We start from the raw sequence: 20,927 nt of genomic DNA on the forward strand, positions 1-20,927 counted from the left end.
ATCCCGGGCCCTTTCTCTCTCCTTCTGTTCCCCAACACTGATATGTAACAGCGAGTGTATACAATAGGAGAAAAATAAGGATGGAAGGATACAGAAAGGAGGGTGGATTTAAGTTAATACTGTTTCCATTGTTGTTTACATTTACTTGTTCTGTAATAGGATAAATGTTTAAGTTTATAAGTCAATGCCAAATACGTTTCCTAATTGCATGTACTTTTCACACTCTTATCAGCAATGGCGGATCACTGAAGGATCCTCTGCATCCTCAAAATATTTTAATTTTGCCATTCTAGAAACTATGAAGTAGCATCTCACTATTGTTTCCCTGCTGTCCAGGAAGAATGGATAAATAAATGCATATATGAATACATAAAGAAAAATATATATAGTCAGCCAAATCCCTGCCTGACATCTAGTCAGTTTTCTGGGAGTATTTTCCTTCTGAGCTAGAGTTTCCTGCATAGAAATATGAGACATGGGCTACATGTATCATATATCCTCTTAAATCCAACATTCCCATTTGTCACTGGTTTCCAATGAGAAATAGTTAATATTTTTCTTTCACTAAAAGCTTTCCAAGGTTTGAATCTATCAACATATGAAACTGCAGTTATAATGAACAAATCACTGCTATAAAGATCATTTATGTACTGGGGAATTTCTTTATTCTTCCCAGATCCATAAGCCAGGTACTATTAAAATAAAAGAATTTAGGCATGGGTGAGGGAATAAGTGATTTGACTCAATTCATACCCTAGGTACAAGCAGGATGGGACTTCAACCTTACTGGGCTAAAAATGAACCAAACACATTTATTTCACGACTATGATACACAGAGATATCTACTTAGCTATGTCCTTCCAAAAGTCTAGATATATAGACAGCTCTTCGTATAACTTCCCTATATATTTCAAGCTGGTGAGAAATGATTTATAATTTTGAGTTGTAACAAGTTTCCACTTTGTGTAAAAATTTATTTCTTAAGCCAATATAAAGGATGCATAAGATTTAAGGTCTTAACAAGATGTAGATGCTCTGAGTGCAATACTACTGAATGCAGCCAGATGATCAACTTGCATTTAATAAACACAAGAATAGCTCAAGTATAGCATGGCAACAAAAGGCTCATTTGCTTTTGTACTAGGAACAATATTTAACATCATTTGTCACAGAAACTGTTAAATGTTACACTGTGCTAGAAACTAGGACGCGAATCACTAATATGTAATAAAATTACGTAGATGAAAAAATATTACTTATTTCAAATCACATACTCATTAATGTATTAATACGTGCACAAAGTAAAACAATTAGAAAAATGTTAAGATTTGTCTTATATTTTAAGATTGTTATGCAAAATTGAAATCTAATATGTGAAATATTGTGCATTTTGTGAAAATAATGCATTTTAAATAAATAATGCACAGGCAGCAATATCATGAAGTAGTTTAGCTAAACTCTCAAAATTACTCCCATATCACCGCATGTTAATGATTATAATATTCCAGTAGGTACAATAAAAACAAACCTATATAAACAATGAAGAAAAAACTGCTAATGAAGTGATTCAAGTATATTACCAAATAGCATAATACTTCATTCATTACACATCAGTGTGAACAGATTCAAATTTATTCAGCTTTATTAATCAAAATATATTAAGTTCACACATAGTCTAAGTGAAGCATGATAAAAACAATATATGAGCTTTTGCAACTCACAAATTATAACAAGTCAAGCAGCATTCAGGTTCTTCTGGTATATTCTGAGTATGGTGTTTTCTATCATTTTCAAGACTGAGGCTCACTGTTTTAGTAAAAAGATTAATTTAGTAAAAATTAATACAATAATTTTATGCATTTAAAATGACTTGCCTATAGCTTCTGTTATCTCAAGACTTCTTTAATTCATCCACATCACTTAATACTCAACTCCAACCATGGATACTACAAAAACACATTAGAACTTTAATGAACCGCCACTTTATTCTTCTTAAGGGAGCAACTGGTAAAACTAGTTAAAAAACAGAATGCTCCTCTATCTTATATTAATGCAAAAATTGATGACCTGAATACCTACGTTGAGCACGAACACCATCTCCACTTTGATGTTCTTCATACATCATCTATTACAGTGCCCTCAGTCATCAAGGGAAAAGCACTTGGGAGTGAATCCCACCTAATATACAAGGGCATTCAGCTCCTAAGTCATCATCAATCAACCCCAGAATATCCATACACACTGAGTAAAAACATAGGATCAAGTGATTTGATAGTGGAAGCACATACTTCCTTTCCAATAAACCTCAAGTACTGTCAATATATAAAGACACATAAGTAATTATACCTGTCCTAGCTTATTAACAAGTACATTTTGCTTTTTCTCTACAAGTATTCTTATTTAGAGTGGTCTCTGAAACACGTTCTTGGTTTACTACTTTATAATGTCAATTCTGTAATACTTCAGATGTGATTTTTGATTAAATACTTCCCTGTACTTTTTTTTTTTTTTAATCTTTAGTCCTTCGCAGAATGAATTCTGTTGGGCTTTCTGAAGTGTATAGTTTGGACAAAGTTCTTTCATCATGTATTAGGGATGTACAATTTCTCCCTAGTAGGCATTCTGATGTGCCATGAGACTGTAGGTCCAGATATAGAATTTCTCACATTCTTCAGTCTTAAGGTTTCTCTCCACTATGAATTCTTTCATGCTCAGTATACTTGAACACTGATTTAATTATTCACCACATTCTTCACATTTGTAAGGCTTTGCTTCAGTATGAATTCTGTGTACTAAGACATGAACACTAAAAAATATCTTTACCAAAATCTCCAAAAAGATGTCTTCTCTACACTGTTTTCTCTCACATTGAGTAAGCTGTGAAAGCCAATTAAAGGCTTTGAAACATTTTTCACATTTGTTAGGCTTCTGTCCAGTATGAATTATCTCGTATCATTAAGTGAAAAGGCTACATACTGTATGACTCTGACTATATGACTTTCTAGAAAAGGAAGGAATATAATGAAAAGGCATATATGGTTGTTAGGGTTTAGAAGAATGAATAAGCGTAGCACAAAGGAAATTCGGGGATGTGATACTAATCTATATGATATTATAATGTTGGATAATGTCATCATAAATTTGTCCATACCCACAGAATGAACCCTACTTGAATTCTAAGATAAATTATAAACTTTTGGAGTTAATGCTGTGTCAATGCAGCTTCATCTATGTAACGAATGTACCACTCTAATCAGGGATGGGAAAGACGGTGAAGCTATCCATGTGGGGAGAGAAGGCATATGGGAACACTCTGTAACTTCCATTCAATTTTCTTGTGAACCTCAAACTGCTCTTAAAGACGAAGTCATGCCCAGACTTCTGCTTCTAAAATATGTGTTCTCAGGTCCATGTGTCTTTTCCAGTAGTTCTTTATGATCATCCAAAAATATGTTTGTATCTGCTACTTGAAAAACACATACACAATAAGAGCATTTCATACTAAACAGGAAGAATACTATCAATAAAAACTCAAGTGCTGAACCAATGTTGAGACATTAAACCCTTATGTAGTCAGATGAAATGTAAATTGGGGCAAGCCACATGAAAAACCCTATGGCGATTCTCAAAAATTGAAAGTAGAATTATCCTATGATGCAGCCATCCGACTTCTGGGTAAGATATTTTGATTATAGCCTCCTGTATGTCATAGGACAGAGAGTGGAGAGAATAACCCAGGGGCACACAGTTAGTATATAAATGCTAACTTGTTTGATACCATCATGAAAGAAAATTGTTATACATACCTTTGACCTTGAGAGCCCAATGGCACATTGCTCATTTGTTATGAAGTACCCGAAAAAGGTGGGATGAAACTGTGTTGGTATAAGAAACACGATTCATTCAGGGTTGTAAAATAAAAATAATTTAAAAAAATATTTTCTAATTTTAAAAAATAATAAATTTTATTCAGTAAGACAAGAACCCTAGCATATAGTTCCAATAAGCCCAGCAAAAGGTAATGCCAGCACCTCAGTCACAACCACACGCACACACATTTTATTCTGGTTCTTTTGATTAAGCTCCCCTCTAAGGTACCAGCTCTCTCTACAATTTCCAATAAGACAAATTTCCACGCATATTTGATATACAACAGTTATTGCCATTTTATGGAGAAAGTCATCACTTATGCATTTCTACCACTAATCACCCCTTAGTCAGCTATCACTCTCCTCCCATGAAAAGCCCAGGACTTTCATGTCACACACTTGGTTGGTGAAGCCTTCTTTTCTATCAGCAACCATGGCTTGTACAGGAACTGTCACCCTGCATGTAGTAAATATGAAGACTGAGAACATAGTTTTCCATTATTCTGTGCTTTCCCTGATGCTAATTCATACAATAATGAATTAGATAATCAGTGTCCTTGTTTTTCCAAGGGACATGGATATAAATGAACCATGCCCAATGAAGTAGGCCCTTTCATCATATGTACTGCTTCCCAGAGACCAGCATGAAAGGCCTGTAAGAAAGGCATAAGTTCAACAGACTTTAGACTTCAGGTTAAAACTCATAGTCATGTACTCTTTTCAAGAAAATGAAACTAAATACTATAAACACTAAAGATAATGAGCTATTTGTACATGTCATTATTCCTATGATATATAACATGTCCAGAGTTTTAACACAGTGCAATTTGTAATGTTTCTGCAGTATGTAATGTCTTAGCTTAATCTTGGAGACCTGGAGACTCTGTTATTCCTAATATGGATTCTTGACTATGTGGTTAGTTGTGAGAATTGGTTAAAAAAATTTATTACATTCATTACATTTGCATGAATTCTTAGGTGAATCTTGAGAACACACTATTGCTTAGTATTTCCATGTTCAGTATATATGTATAGTTTCTGTCCTCACTTAATTTTGTCATTACCCAACCATGTAGGTATTTGATGAAAAGCCTGAATGACATTCACTACATCTTTAAGTATACTCTCAAAAATATGATCCTCTGATGTCCCAGTTTTGATCTTTGAGTAAAAGCATTAACACGTACATTACTGTTGCAAGGTTTCTCAAAATCTGTTGTCTAGTGACTTGGGCAGCCAGGATAAAGGTTGACACATATTTACATAATTTCTCCTCACTGTGGAGTTTGTTCTTGCATAATACTTGAACTCTGATGTCTTTGCCACACTCATTGCAATTGTAAAAAAAGCTCCAATGTTTTCCAGTCGTTGAACTTTGGATAAACACTTCGCCACACAGTAATTTCTGTGGTTTCTCTCAAAACGCATATTCTTACAGCTAGTAAAGAGTGAGTTCTACCTTAAAATTTGCAAGTATGAACTTTTTTGTAAATCCTGAGTTTAAAGCAACGCCTAAAAGCCATGTTATATCCATCACTTTTCTAAAACCTCTCACCACTATGAAGTATCTAATGAGTTAGGCTTGAAGAGACACTAAAGGTTTTGCCATTCTCAATACATTTTAATGTTTTTATCCAGGGTAGTTTCTCTGATGACTCAAAAGGTGGAATTTGTTACCAAAAAACATTGCCAGTCATCACATTTGTAAGGTTTCACTCTATTAGGGACAACCTGATATCTGGTCAGGTGTGCACACAAACTGAAGACATTGCCACATTTGTTACATTTGTAAGGTTTTCTCTATAGTCTGGATTCGCTGATGTCTAGTTAGGCTTGAATGCACAGTATAGGCTTTGCCACACTCATTGCATCTGTAACATTTCAGTCCAGTATGAATTTTCTGATGTCTAATTAAACCTGAATACACAATAAAGGCTTTGCCACACTCATTACATTTGTAAAGTCTCTTACCAGTATGGAATGACTGATGGTAACTGAAGCAGGAACGCAACCTAAAAGCTTTGCCACACTCATTACACTTATGAGGTTTCTCTCCAGTATGGATTGTTTGATGAATAGTTAGGCCTGAATGCAAACCAAAGGTTTTGCCACATTCTGTACATTTTGTAAGCTTTCTCTCCAGTATGAATTCTCTGATGTGTGGTTAGCATTGAATGTGCGATAAAGACTTTGCCACACTCATTACATTTGAAAGGTTTCTCTCCCCTGTGAGTTAACTGATGGTAAATTAGGCTTCTACGAACCGTAAAGGCTTTGTCACACTGATTACATTTGTAAGGTTTCTTTCCAGTATGGACTGATGGGAAGTGAGGTTACAACGCACCCTAAAGGCTTTGCCACAATCACTACATTTGTAAGGTTTTTCTCCACTGTGAATTATCTGATGACTAGTTAGCTTTGTGTGCACATTAAAGGCTTTGCCACACTCATTATATTTGTATAATTTCTCTTCACTGTGAATTAATGTATGACTAGTTAGCCGTGCATGCCCAATAAAGGCTTTCTCACACACACTACATTTATAAGGTTTCTCTCCAGTATGGATTCGCTGATGTGTAGTTAGGCTTGAATGCTTACTATAATTTTTGCCACACTCATTACATTTGTAAGGCTTCTCTCCACTATGTGTTAACTTATGGTAAGTTAGGCTTCTATGCACCCTATAGGCTTTGCCACACTCACTACATTTGTAAGATTTCTCTCCAGTATGAATTCTCTGATGTGTAGTTAGGCTTGAATGTTCTCTAGTCTTTTCCACACTCATTACATTTGTAAAGTTTCTCTCCACTATGCATTCTCCGATGACTTCTTAGGCTTCCATTCGCCCTAAAGGCTTTTCCACACTCATTCCATTTGTAAAGTTTCTCTCCAGTATGAATTCTCGGATGTTTAGTTAGGCTTGAATGTTCTCTAAAGTCTTTACCACACTCACTACATTTGTAAGGTTTCTCTCCACTATGAGTTAACTTATGGTAAATTAGGCTTCCACGCACCCGATAGGCTTTGCCACACTCGCTACATTTGTAAGGTTTCAATTAGAGCATTTTGACATTTCATTTTTTCTTCAAAAAAGGCTGTTTTAAATTTCCTAATAATTTCATTGAATCTGTTGATGGCTTTGGCTAGTATTGACACCTTAACAATATTGCAAGAAAAAATGGCAAGAAAAAAGATGCTGAGACTATAAAAATAATTTAAGCAGCATATAAGACACTATTAAGGGGTCAAACATCCATCTGACTGGTGTAACTGAAGAAAATCCAGATGTTGAATAGCTGTTTGAAGAAATGATAGAAAACTTCTCTAACTTAGTGCAGGAAATAAACATAAAACCCAAGGAAGCTCAGAGAATCCAAAAATCAGGGATCCAAAGAGGCCCACACCAAGACACATTATAATTAAAATGCCAAAGGTTAAATACAAAGAGCGAATCTTAAAAGCAGAGAGAGAAAAACAGATAGTTACTTATAAGGGAAAACCCATAAGGTTAGCAGCTAAATTCTCAAAAGACACTATGCAGGGCACAAGGGCTTGGCAAAAAATATTCGACGGGATGAAGAACGAGGATCTACAACCAAGAATAATTTATGCAGCAAAGCTTTCATTTAGGGTTGAAGGACAGATAAAGCTAAAGGACAAAAATAAGCTACAGAAATTTATCACCACCAAGCCAGTCTTACAAGAAATGTTAAGAGAGACTTCTTTAAAAAGAAAAAACATGTATCAAAAACAGGAATAAAGAATGGTAACAACATTCCTATCAACAAGTACCTCAAATGGAAAAGAATTAAGTGTTCCAACTAAAAGATACAGTGGATGGATAGAAAGGAAAACAAGGCCCTTACATGTTGCCTATAACAGACTAACTTCAGATTAAAAGACACACACAGACTAAAAGGAAGGGGATGGAAAAAGATATTCCTTTGATGGACTGAGAAGGTATTTAAGTCAGACAGAGAAAGATAAACACTACATGATTTCACTTATGTGTGGAAGCTAAGGAAAAAGAGCAAACTAATCAAAGACGGACTCACAAAAATAGTGGACAATTAGGAGAAGGGTTTAGGGGGCTGGGAGAATGGAGTGAAGGGTTAAAGAAGTGCCAATTAGTAGCTGATGGATAGTCACGGGGATGGGGAGCATGGCATACAGAATGCAATTAGCATATATAGGTTGGCTAGGTGGAAGGTGAGGGGAGGGACGGAGCATTTAGGATCATTTTATGAACTACGCAGATGTCTAATCAATGTACTATGTACTTGAAACTATTAAAATAAATAAGTTTAGAAAAATTATCCACTAGGAAAGTGGGTAAGGGTGAGGAATATGGGGAGTATAAATTAAATGAGACTGGTCATGGGTTGGTTAACTATTGAAATTACAAGATGAGTAGGAATTTATTATACTATTCCCTTAATTTTAATATTTGAAATTCTCCATAATGAAAATTTTAATCCAAAAAAAAAGTGGTACTGAAAGTTCTCACCAGAACAAAAATGAAAGTAAATAAAAGTTGAAAGATATGAAATCAAGATGCCAAAATCTATTTGAGTTTTATACATTAAGAAAGAACAATCTTCTAAATAATTCCATGACAATGCAACATAATAAAATAAAATAAATTTAAAAAACAATAAAGTAATATAATAAAATAAGAAAAATAAAATAATATCCTTAGGTGTAACCTTATGCAAGGAGAGGAAGATTTGTGTACTCAATGAAAAACAATACCGGAAAAAGTAAACAAGACACAAATAAATGCAAAGATATTCCAAGTTTATAGACTGGAAGGCAATATTGTTAAGGTGTCAATACTAGCCAAAGCCATCAACAGAGTCAATGAAATTATTAGGAAATTTAAAACAGCCTTTTTTGAAGAAAAAATGAAATGTCAAAATGCTCTAATTGAAAAAAAACACTTAAGAAATAAAAATCAAAAACTCACAATTCCGTATTTCAGAATCTATTACAAAGCTAAACTAATCAAAATATGTTGTATTTGGAATAAAGACGGACCAGCAGAATAGAGTCAAAAATAAACTGAGATACATATAATCAAATGATATTACACAGGGTTATCAAGACTACTCAATGGAAAAAGCAAAACAAAAAACACCAGGCTATTCAATCAAAGATGTTGAGGGAACAAAATATAAATATAAAAAAGAATAAATTTGGAACAAATCCTTACAACATAAGCAAATATTAACTAAAAATCAAATGGGCACCAAACCACACTGAAAGCTATAAAACTTCTAGAAGGAAACACAGGAAGATAACTTATATTGGATTCAATAATAATTCATGAGATGACACCAAAGTAAACAGATAAATTGAACTATGTCAAAATTACAAACTACTGTGCAGCAAAGGACACACTCAACTGAGTAAAAGAATACATGGAACAGGAGAAAATATACGGAAACCATAAACATAACATTTTACTGACTACATAACCAATTTATTGACAAAGGATAAAGGCAAGACAGCCAGATGAAGACATGCATTGGGAAACCTACAGAGGAAGGGCCAGAAGCTCCCATGCTCTTCCCAGCATTCTACTCCTCCCAGTCACCACTGGTTCACTAAACATGGAACACTCTCCTTTTGAGATTTAGAAAGTCTCATTACATAGGAATGACTAATTAAATCACTGACCATTGGTGATGAAACTCAATCTCTAGCCTTTCTCCCCTCTCAAGAGGTCAGGTGGTGAGACCGTAGCTCCAACCCTCTTAACTGTATGATTGGCTCCCCTGACAACTAGCTTTCTTGTCATTGAAGATTTCCAAAAGTCACCTCAATCACATACAGAGATGTGACTGAAAGAGCTGGCAATGAATAAGACCCCCAATTCACCTTTAAGGCCCTGAAGAGACTGAAGAAACTAATCTCTTGTCACAAGAGATCACCCCATTGCTGTTATCACTCAGTGAATTCTAAGCCTTTGGAGCTCAGATCAGAAATGGTTGTGAAGACCACATACATATTTCTTATCACAAATCACAGTTTTGTAACCTTCTACACTCAATGTGAACAAATCCACATGTCTCAATTAAAAGTGGATGAAGGATGTAAGTAGACACTTCTCTAGGGATGATGTGTAAAACACATGAAGAGATGTTCAGTATCACGGATCATTAGGAAACGCACATCTTAACTATGACATCACCAACCACCATTATGATGGCTACTGTCAAAAAAAAAAAAGTGAAAATAACAAATGACAAAGAGGATGTGAAAATATGGGCATTCTACTCTGCTGTTGGGAAGGTAAAATACTGTAGCTGCTATGAAACACAGCGAGGCAGGTTCCTGAAAATTAAGCACTGAATTACTATCTGTTATAGACTGAACGTGGGTGTCCCTTAAAGTTATGACGCTGCAATCCCCCAAATGACAACAGTGAACCTGTGGAAGGAACTGGGTCAGGAGGGAGGATTCTTCATGAGGAGTATTAGTGCCCTCCCGAGGGACCGGACACCAGGCCTCCTTCTGCCCTGCGAGGGACAAGGAGAAGTCCGCCACTTGCAATTAGGAGGAGGGTCCTCCTCCCAATCTAACCATGCTGGGCTCGACCTCAGACTTCCAGCCCAAGAACTGGGAGAAATAATTTCCTACTGTTAACAGGCTACCCATTTGGGTTCTCCGTTATAGGAGTGAGAACAGACGGACATACCCTGTGACTCAACTTGTGGGAACACATACAAAAAACTAACAAAAGGAAGTTGGCATCCTCGTGTTTACAGTAGCATTATTCACAATAGCCCAGGGGTAGAAACAACCCACATGGCCACTGGGAGATGACTGCACAAAAACATGGTAAATAGATACAATCAAATATCATTCAGCTTCAAAATAAGACATTTATCCAGTCATTTGCTAAATGTTGATAACTGAGAACATTATGCTAAGTGAAATTACCACTCACAAATAAGACAAATGCTACAGGAGTATTTATAAAAAGTACTAAAATTGTCAAATTATTGGGCAGAGAAAGGAGAACACAACAGTTACGTGCACAAAACATCTTCAGGAAGTAACGTGGACACCACAGAGGAGGTTGATGTGCAGACAGGTGGTCAGCAACATACAAAGGAAATAAGAAGCAGAGAACAACAGAACCTGGAGGGAGGACAACAGGGCCCAGGCACATGCTAAACAGAGTTCAGCTGCAAAGAAAGATGAAAAAAATTGTCTTCATAGGTTTGCTTGAAAATGCAATTCCCAGAACTTTAAAAATTTTACAGAAATTACAGGTGCTATAAACAGTGAGAGAGGTGTTTTTAAAATGAGAGAAATCAGCTTAGCTTCCTGTAAAATACAATGGAATATTTAAGGATTAATATAGTATAAGAATGTGGACACAATGGTTCCAGATACAGCAAGTATTATCAGAAAAGGTTATACCAAGATAAAAATGCAGTGAAACTTAAAAAAACTCAACAAATTATACATAGAAAAGAGAAAATGATTTATAGAAACGCCAAAGAATCATACACAACTATGACAAATTTAATGCTATGCCTGAAATTAAGACTGTGACACAAAAATATAGTCTCGAGCTATTAAAAATTCCAAATTTAAGACTTTAACTGAATTCAATTGACAGAAAAGTAACAACATGAGGTCTTAAATCAAGTGAAAAGGAATAGAAAAATTGATTGAGACTATCTTTTCAAGTATTCTAAACTAAGTTTAGAATTTAAGGTAAAGTGCTAGTGATCCGTTTTCCAATTCCACCCTCCAAAACACACCATATATAAAACACTACAGAATCACCGAAAATATAAAACAAATGACTAAATAAATAAAATTCAAGTTCATTTGTAATACTGGGGATTGTGTAAAATGAAAGGATCACTGGCTTAAACAAAAACAAATGACAGTGACTTCACTGAGGGAGGCACCATTCAACTTCATAACCTCCCTCAATAAGCTTCAAAAATGCACTTGCTGAGGCAGTGTGCACAACGGCACACACAGGGGATGAGAACTGTGGCATGAAAGACAGTATAGTCAGTAGCCTCAAAGGTAGGAGGCTGTGAATTTAGACGGTTCTACCAGGAGAAATTCTACCCTGGTTAGTACATGTGTGCATGTGTGATAGACGTACATGTGTGATAGATGTGATCACGGAGTTCCAGAGAGATGCTTATTGACAGTCCGGAAACGGGAAAGCAAATTGAAAACACTTATCAGTCAGGTTGTCGTGACACTTTCTATGTTGGTGTCCTGGGACATGCTGACAGCTCTACTGGGCACACCAAGTGCTGCTCTGTGCATAGCGGGATAATATTTCAACATACCAGTCAAAGTATCTTCATTAAGAATTTTCTGTGACCAAGGACACTCACTCTACAGTAGAGCCCACCAGGAGTTATCCATCCCCTAAAGGTGGATGACACCAGTAAAAGACTTTGAACTATCAGACCTTAGCAACGTGTAGTTCACAGGCAAGTTTCAGAGGCAAACCATGCAAACTACAGAGAACATGAAATCCGGAAGAGTCTATATTCCCAGACGATGTAGCATGGTGCAGAGAGAGAGATGAATACCAGGAATGGGGCCACACACTGTAAGATCATGATGGGACCATACACGCCACCACAGACACCATGCTATGAGCTTGGGAGATTGAAATGTGCTCCCCCCTTGAAGGACTGGAGACTGAAGAGATACTCTCCGTCCACTGTCTCTAGAGATTTCGTAATAACAGTTACAAAAGATCCGACCCACCTCCCTGTGACACACACCTCTGAAGTATAAAGCACAGGCATACAGAAAAAATGGCTGAGGGACTGGAACAGGCAGACAGGACAGGGGTGAGCCCCATGCAGTTCCTAGGGCGCCAGATGGAATAGACGGAGAGATAGTACATCCCCTCTTCTGGTCAGAGCTTCCAACCATAGGAAATGGGGATGAGACCGGAATGGGTCCAAAAAGCAGAACTGCAGGGCTTCAGCTTCACTCTTTACAGACTGAGAACTGAGCATCCAATGGAACCCAGTTCAGGAAAGACCAGAGGGACAGAGACCGACTGAAACAGCCCATACCACGCTCAAGTCAAAGAAACAAAGATTTCACAGGTGGTACACAGAAGAGTATTGTGATTATGATAAAGACTCTGCCTTAGACTCTGTTGGAACTGCAGTCCTGCTGAGGGTGAAAAAATAATTTTTTTTATTTTTGGAAAGTTGGAAAGAAAAGTTACCTCCTTAGAAGGTTCCCACACAAAAAAAATTCTGTTTGCCCATGGAACATTCTCCCTTGGGGTGGCTTTGGCCTCCTCTCTCCCTTCCTGAGATCTTACTTGTTTTTATCCCTTTGATACATTCCTGCCGATTTGTTTTTTGTGCTATTTTTAACTCACTCTCCAGAGTTCAGAGTGCTTTCCCTTGCTCCAAAATGGAGACAATATACAGATCAGAAACAGAAATTCCTGCACATAGGAAGAAAGCAGCACGAAGACCTGTAGTTCTCCCAGAATCCCTGACCTCTGGTCACCTGAGGAACAAGAATAGTACAGATGGCTCAAGAAAAATAGTTCTCAAATCCATTGACTCGCCTCCTTCTGTGCATAGGGACCAGTGTTATATGCAGATACTGAGTTCTCTTCCAAAAGCTACTCAATCAATACATGGGATAAAAGACAAAGAATTCAACATTTTAAGTTTGCCACAGGGTGTTATAAACACGTTAGCTCTGGAATGACCCCTGATGTCGTGGGCAGATAGATCATCTGAAGAAAAGGCAATGTTAAAGTCCTGACGCCACCTCATGAAACCTTTTCATGCCTCAGTAAATGAAGCTTCGATCTTGGTCAAGCAGGCAGGGGCTCCCACGAAAGCACCTAAGGGGAAAGGAAGAGACACACAGGGCAGATCCTGACCCTGGAGGGAAGTCATCCTCACCCAGGAAGCACAGGCTCTGGTAGCTCTCCAATATCACCTCCCTGTACAAGGCCCTCTGAGCTGGAGCCAGGCATTCCCACTCCTCATGAGAGAATTCTATGAACACATCGCCGAGTGTCAACTGTCCCTGAAAGGAAACATATTTCGGCAAGAGGAAATGGTGACAGTACTTACCTTCACATAGAATGAGAAGGGGAAAGAGATGTAAAATTGATTCAGTTAGTGTGGTCTGACACATTCACATCAGATACTTCTGAGCAAGTTATATGCCCATAAATTTGGTTTCTACTACTTCCCCATAAAAGGTTATGATATCTGTATATCAGGAAGGGTATCTCATTTTTCGGACAACATATGGAATTACAATTAAAATTCACTACTGGGCTGTCTCTACAGAGGGGTTAAATGTTATCTTCTACACACTGAGTACTATTCAGTGTCTGGATGAGTGAGAGCATGAGCAGTATCTTCAGAGATGACAAAGTCCACAGCATCTTGAAAAAAATTCAGACTCTTAAATTGTGATGAGGATAACAACAGCCTCGATTAAAATTTTTTGAACGTGTCCTATGATCATTATTCTAAATGTTTTACATATTTTAACCTGTTATCAACATAATAGCTCCCTACAACCTTTTCCTATCTTACAGAAGAAAAAGGCGTGACTGACACTCTGAGAAACTCGCCTGAGGTCAAAATCTAAGATTTGACCCAGCAAACACATTGACTCAGGTGCTGAAATTTATATTTAAACCTATGGAATCAAACAGTTATGTTAACAGTCAGAACCTCACAAGCACACAAAGCTTTCTTTGAGAAAACTTGAAATAAGTTCAAGGTTAATGACACTGAACTCTGTAAAAGATCATTTCCTTTGCACGTGCACACACACGTACATAATGTGACATTTCCTACTCTAGAGATATTATGAACATGAGGGTATAGAAAAAAAATTAAGATCATGGACCATGTTTAAGATATTTCAACTGATAAAAAAATTAAAACTTATTTATGAAATATTAATGTCTTTCACAAAAACCATGACCTTTTATAAAACTATTCATGTGTTCATGCACACACGTATAAACAAACCAATTAACTGAAAAAAGTTGTCTCTTGACATTTTTGGATGATTTTATACACTGCCATTTTTATTCATGTGTATTTGAGTATCTTAGGTCCATAGAAGTCTATCAGTGGTACTTATTTTCATTTTTCAAAATTGAATACTAAAGGAGACTATTAAAAATTATACAAACTGAAAATAAAGACTACCTCAACTACTATTTCTATAAAGTACTTATTGGAACATACAAAATATAATTTTATCCATTTACATTAGATATGTAGGCTTTAACAAAAGCCAAATAGCGTACTGGTTGATTTGAAGAGAGTAATATAAAAAATACATGAAAAGATTACATAACTTAGAAATATATGGGTAAATTCCTAATAACATATAAGAACCAATCATGAAAAAATAAAAAATGTGAACCAAATGAGAACTACAGAGGTTCAAGCACTAACCAAAGATGTACAACAACAAAAACAAACCCAGAACAGATGGCTTCACTGCTAAATTCTACCAAATACTGATAGAAAAATAAGAATAATCCTGATACGCATCTTCTCAAAAATTCAAGAATGAACACCTGCAAACTCATTTTATAGTCTTCATGACAGCAAACCCAAGAAAGGCACAAAGAAAAAAAAAGACTAACATCCCTGATCAGTATTTATGCAAAAACAAGTACAAAAGAAATTCAGCACACATTAAAAGAATTATACATCATGACCAGGTGAAATTTATTCCTGTAAGGCAACAATGTTTCAACATACAAAAATCAATTAACTCACATTAAGAAAATCAACACAAGGAAAAAACACATGATCTCAATTGATGCAAAAAAGCATCTACTAAATTCAACAACCTTTAAAGAAACTATTAATAAAATACCTGAACAGGGTAAAAGCCACATATGAAAAGCACAAAGCTACTGTCAGACACAATGGTGAATGTCTGAAAGCTTTAGCTCTAAAGTGAGGAAAAAAGCAAGGACGCACACTCTCAACATTAGCATTCAACAAAGCACTAAATCAATTAGACAAGAAAAAAAAAGTCATCCATTTTGAAAGTAAAATACTCTCTTTTCCACATTAAATAGGCTTACATGTAGAAAACCATAGTGATTCCACACACACACACACACACACACACACACACACAGAATAAGTGTTACAAGTGGAAAACTATTTTAGAAAAGTTGCAATAAAACTAATAAAAAAATTTTTTAAAATTTATGATAGCATCACAAAGGATGAAACACAGAAAGAAATGTAGTCAAGAAAGTAAAAGACTTATACACCAAGTACTACAAAACATTACTAAAAGGAATCAAAAGAGGTAAATATAAATAGAAAATATCCCTTACTCATAGATCGTAGGCCTTACCATTGTTCAAATGCCCATGCTACCCAGTGTTCTACAGCTTCGATAGAATCCCTATCAAAATTCCAAAGGCAATGATGGCAGAACATGAAAAAAAAAACCCAAAACACACCACTAGAATTCATATGGAACCAACAAAAAAGATCCAGAAGTACCAAAACTCTGGAAATAAAAGACAAGTTAGAGCTCCACATTTTTAGATTGAAAAACATATTAAAAAGCAAGATTAAACAGGTCGATGGGACACTGGCATGAACCAGAGGAACAAAACAGAATGCCTCGAAAAATATCCCTGCATATATGCCAGACAACTTCCAACAAGGATGCCAAGACTATACAATAGAGAAAGGTCAATCCATTTAATGAACTGTGCAAAATAACCTGAACATCTACATGCAAAAGAATGAAGCTGGAACCTTATCTGCATCAAACAAAAAGTTCTGTGTGTCAAAGCATACAATCCATAGAATGAAAATGCAACCAACAAGAAATGGACGTGAGAAAAAGAATCTAAAGAATCTCCAACTTTCAGATTTTATGATTGACTTCCTATTTAAAATCCATGATGGAATAAAACACCCTCTGTCGCCGATGTCTGTCTGTGAACTTTCCGCTCCACTCATAATCATGAAGATTTTGAAGTCAGAGATTCACTCATTTAACTTCAAATGCACTGTAAAAGCAGTCAGAAACATTTCCCCCTATTGATTCCCTTTCCAGAACTTAGGTATCCTGGTTGACAGAGAAGCGGCACTGCATCCAGATGTGACCACTGAAAAATTCCCATTCCCTAATGACACTGATGCCACAAAGCCCAAACCCTATCTCCAATCCAAGGGCGTGAAGCTTTGCCCAAGATGATGCCCACTGGAGCCTCAAGTCCCATGTCACTGCATCGCCAGTGAAATGAAATCTAACTGGAGATGACAAGAACTGAGTGGGAAGGCTCAGGTTGAGTGTCAACAAATAAACATCACGAAGGACAAGTCAGAGTCAGAGAAGATCAGCAAGTCAACGGGCATTTCAGGAAGGAAAGGCACAACAATTAACAGGGAATATGACTTTACCTGAGAAAGAGCCATCACTGAACTTGTTTCTTTCCTCCTCCTCCTCTTCTGGGCTTCCTCCTTAGGCAACGAGTCTCTAAGAGTCCATCTGGAAAGTTAAAAATATCCTGTTTATCAACATGCCCCCTTCATGTGCCACCACAGCACACATAGGGAAGATCCCACTACTTGGAAAGATGGTATCTGCTGCCCCTGTCACAGGATGCATTCAGGGACAGTAACTGCTCCTCAGAGACCAAGTGAGGTTTCCCTCTCTGTAATTCAGATCACACTGCCCTCCTTGTCACACCTTTACATACACTGCAACAGCGGGGACCTCGGCTGACCTGACAGTCCCCCGTTCAGGTAAGAGACCTTGCCCTGATCACACCCTGTGTGCAGAGCCCCTTCACTCCCACACCAAATCTTAGCCCCCAGAAATGGAGGACCCAGAGCCTTGCTGCTCCATGACAGATACACACTAGAGTCACATGAAGCACTTCCAATGTTATTGAGGCTGGGCCCACCCCGAATATTTCAGTGCCACTTTTTAGACAGGGTACACAAAAGATGTCACTGTAAAACACCTCAGCAATCTAATGGGAAGCGAGATTTAGCACCACCCAGGAGGCAGGACTAGCATACCACCCACCTATTTTTTCTTTCCCAGGTTTATTGAGGCATAATGGACAAATACAAATTATGAGTGTTTAAGGAGTACAACATGAACATTTAAAATACATATCCAAAGTGAATATCACAATCAACTGAATTAACTTATCAGTCAATTCACAATGACTATTTTTTATGTCCGTGTGGTGACAACAAATTTCATGTATATAATACAGTGTGATTAAGTGTACTCACGAAGCAATAGACGGCTATATCATATTCATTTTACACCTGAAAGCTTGTACCGTTTGACCACTGTCTCGTCATTTTCTCCACTCCCAGCTCCTGGTAACCACCATTCTCTCTGGTTCTATGACTCTGACTTTTAGACAGCACACATGGCAAGACCATACAATACTTGTCTTTCTCTTCTGGCTCTATTCACTTAGCATAATGCTCTCCTGTTTCAACCATGTTCATTACTTCCTTCATTTTTAGGGATGAATACTGCATTGTGTATAAATGTATGGATCACATGTATGTTCTCCATTCATGTGTCAACAGCTTAATGGATTCCACATCTTGGCTGTGAATAACTCAGTAATACTCATGGGAGTGTAGACATCTCTTCAAAATATGATTTCATTTTCTTTGGCTATGTACCCTGAAGTGGAACCCCTCTTTCTTCACTTCTATGCAATTTCTTCCCTCCCTCTGTACATCTAAGGCCATCTTTCTTTCTTTCCTGCAATTCTGCTCATTTTGTTCCCCTCTCCTGTTGATGTTTCAAGAGTTTATTTGAGCCAAATTAAAAATACATACCGGGGAGCAAGATCTCAAATACTCCCTAGAATGACAGTTTTGCAGTTTCTTTTATGCATTTGCAATTAAGGAGGCAGGGATAGGTTACGGGACAGCTAACCAGAGGACATGCTCTTGAAGGTGGTCAAGTCTGGAGGGATAACACTTCTGACACATCAAAGATATGTTAACCTGAATGCATAAGAATAATGGACAAGGCTGCCTTCAAAACCTTTCTTTAAAGACGTCACAGGCCTGGGGTGTGACTACCACCATGACTACCCAGTTAGGGATTCCTGATTCAGTATAGAACCCCTTGTTCCTCCACACTTCCATTCTCCGCCCTCTCCAGCCCCACCCCCCTCCACTTTTCACTCTTACTATCTTCTTCCAAGGGCCTCATTCATTCTCCACATTGGCATGTTCTCCTCACTCTTCTCCCCTCACTTTCTCAACTTCCCTCTCCGAGACCTGTTTCTCTCCCTCACCCTGGCCGCACAGAAGGAATGGGATGGAATAAGATGTCTGCCTCCCTAAGGAGCGCACTTCCCAGTGGGGTGGAATGCGGGACGGAAGACTAGGCCCAGTTCATTCTCACAAGGGCGGGGTCAGAGGAAGGGGGCTACGAAAGGCAGGCCTGAGTAGAAGGACGGGACCTGAGGGGCACACGAGGACACAGCGGAGTGGTTGTCTCAGGAGAGGGCTGGGGTCTCCAGAATCCCAGCACCAGGGAGAGGACGCGGTGTCTCCTGAACGGGGATGACCGGCGCTGCCCCAGGGACCGCGAGGTGAGGCCGCGCCGCAAATCCACCTCATGGAACGCGGCGAGGGCGCCTGACTGGCGGAGAGGTCAGGAAACCCAGGCGAAAGGCGGGTCTATGTGAACCGAAGAAACGGAGGGCAGGGAACAGCCCCGGAGCCATTTTACACTCCAAGGGACTTGCAGCCCCTACCGCGACACTGGAACTTAAAAAGGGAAGGGCGGCTGCGAGGACGATAAGGTCCACGGCGACCCCAAACCCCTGTATGAAGAAGTGGGACTGTGAAATGCAAGTTTCAGCAGGAAAGAGACAAACTCACGCTGCGCAGAGAGATGTCCGCTCCTAGGTGCCAGATCCTTCCTCTGCAAGAAATGACGCTAAATGAAAAGGGGGGCGGGGAGGGGTCTGGGGGCGGCACCTGGTGGCAGTCAAGCCTGCCCAGTAGCCCCTAGCATAGGAGAAAATGACCGTGGGGCAAGGATAAACCGGGGGCGGGTCCTGGAGAGAGTTCAGGCATGCGTACTGTCCACAAAGGGGGTGGAGGAAACAGGCTTAGGGGTGGGACCGGAATCGAGCTAAACCGATGAGGGGGTTGCCGCTGGGGATAGACCGCACCTGCACGGCCACCACCAACGAAAGTAAATTAGGCGTTGGAGGTCCAGCAGCCTGAAGCGGAATGTTTTGAGATGCTAGGCATGCGCAGTGTCCGCGACGAAGTGAAATGGTAACGGCTTAGAGTCCGCGGGTCCCGGTTGGTGGCGAGGCTTGAGCATTCTGGGGTTTAGCTTCCACGATTTCTTTCCTGGTGTTCGGTTGCTCATGGGCGCCATTACGCCAGCGGGAAGGTGGCTCAATACCTAAGATGGCCCACGGCTCACAACCAAAGTTACAGCAGAGGCTTCCCGGGCTACGGGATCAGCCAAACAGAAAAGTCCCCGCCTGGTAACCCCTCCGACATCCTGAGATCAGCCAAACGAAAAAGTCCGCGCCCTGTAACCCCACATCCTGGGCCAAAACCTTTAAAAACCGCCCATATACCTCAGATACGTGCGACTTCCCTGGCCCCTTTGCTGGACCAGTGAATCTCGCCCGCAGATCCTAATAAAGCCTGTTTCATACTTTGCTTTGGCTCAATTTCATCCTCATTCTCATCTCCTCCGCGGATCACCTGGGTGTCTAGCTCCTGTTGGAGCTGTCTCTCCATTTTAAGTTAGTACGTCTGACAGTTTGAAGATAAAACATTAGTCTTATATGAGCCACTTATGTTGGAAACTAAAATGTTTTCCGCTTCACAAGTTGAAAGAGATTCAAATCACAAGCTATTTTTGCGGGCTAGTAGCACTCAGGTCCTGCTAGTTGGACTGCAGCAACAGTGGGAACTAGGAGTTGGTAAGTGGTGGATGTGGGGACGGGCGGGACCTAGGAACATTTCTGCTATTAGAACTAATATAAGC

General features: G+C 38.7%; 1 long non-coding RNA gene across 5 annotated transcripts in view; it reads right to left on the reverse strand.

Annotated features, from left to right (window-relative positions):
- LOC118611445 overlaps positions 1-20,453 on the reverse strand; it is a 48,340-nt gene extending 27,887 nt beyond the window's left edge. For 2 of the 5 annotated variants that reach the window (XR_004954444.1, XR_004954443.1), the window contains exons 1-3: positions 19,793-20,453; positions 13,805-17,408; positions 3,807-3,875 (exon numbers count right to left, since the gene is read on the reverse strand). This is a non-coding gene — a long non-coding RNA (uncharacterized LOC118611445). Of the gene's footprint in view, positions 1-1,614; positions 3,876-13,804; positions 17,409-19,792 lie in introns of those variants that run through there. The other 3 variants (XR_004954442.1, XR_004954440.1, XR_004954441.1) reach the window with 3 other exon arrangements.
- Between the last annotated feature and the right edge of the window lie 474 nt (positions 20,454-20,927).

The sequence above is a fragment of the Rousettus aegyptiacus genome, unplaced genomic scaffold (assembly GCF_014176215.1).
Source record: "Rousettus aegyptiacus isolate mRouAeg1 unplaced genomic scaffold, mRouAeg1.p scaffold_m13_p_14, whole genome shotgun sequence".
Classification (NCBI taxonomy): domain Eukaryota; kingdom Metazoa; phylum Chordata; class Mammalia; order Chiroptera; family Pteropodidae; genus Rousettus; species Rousettus aegyptiacus.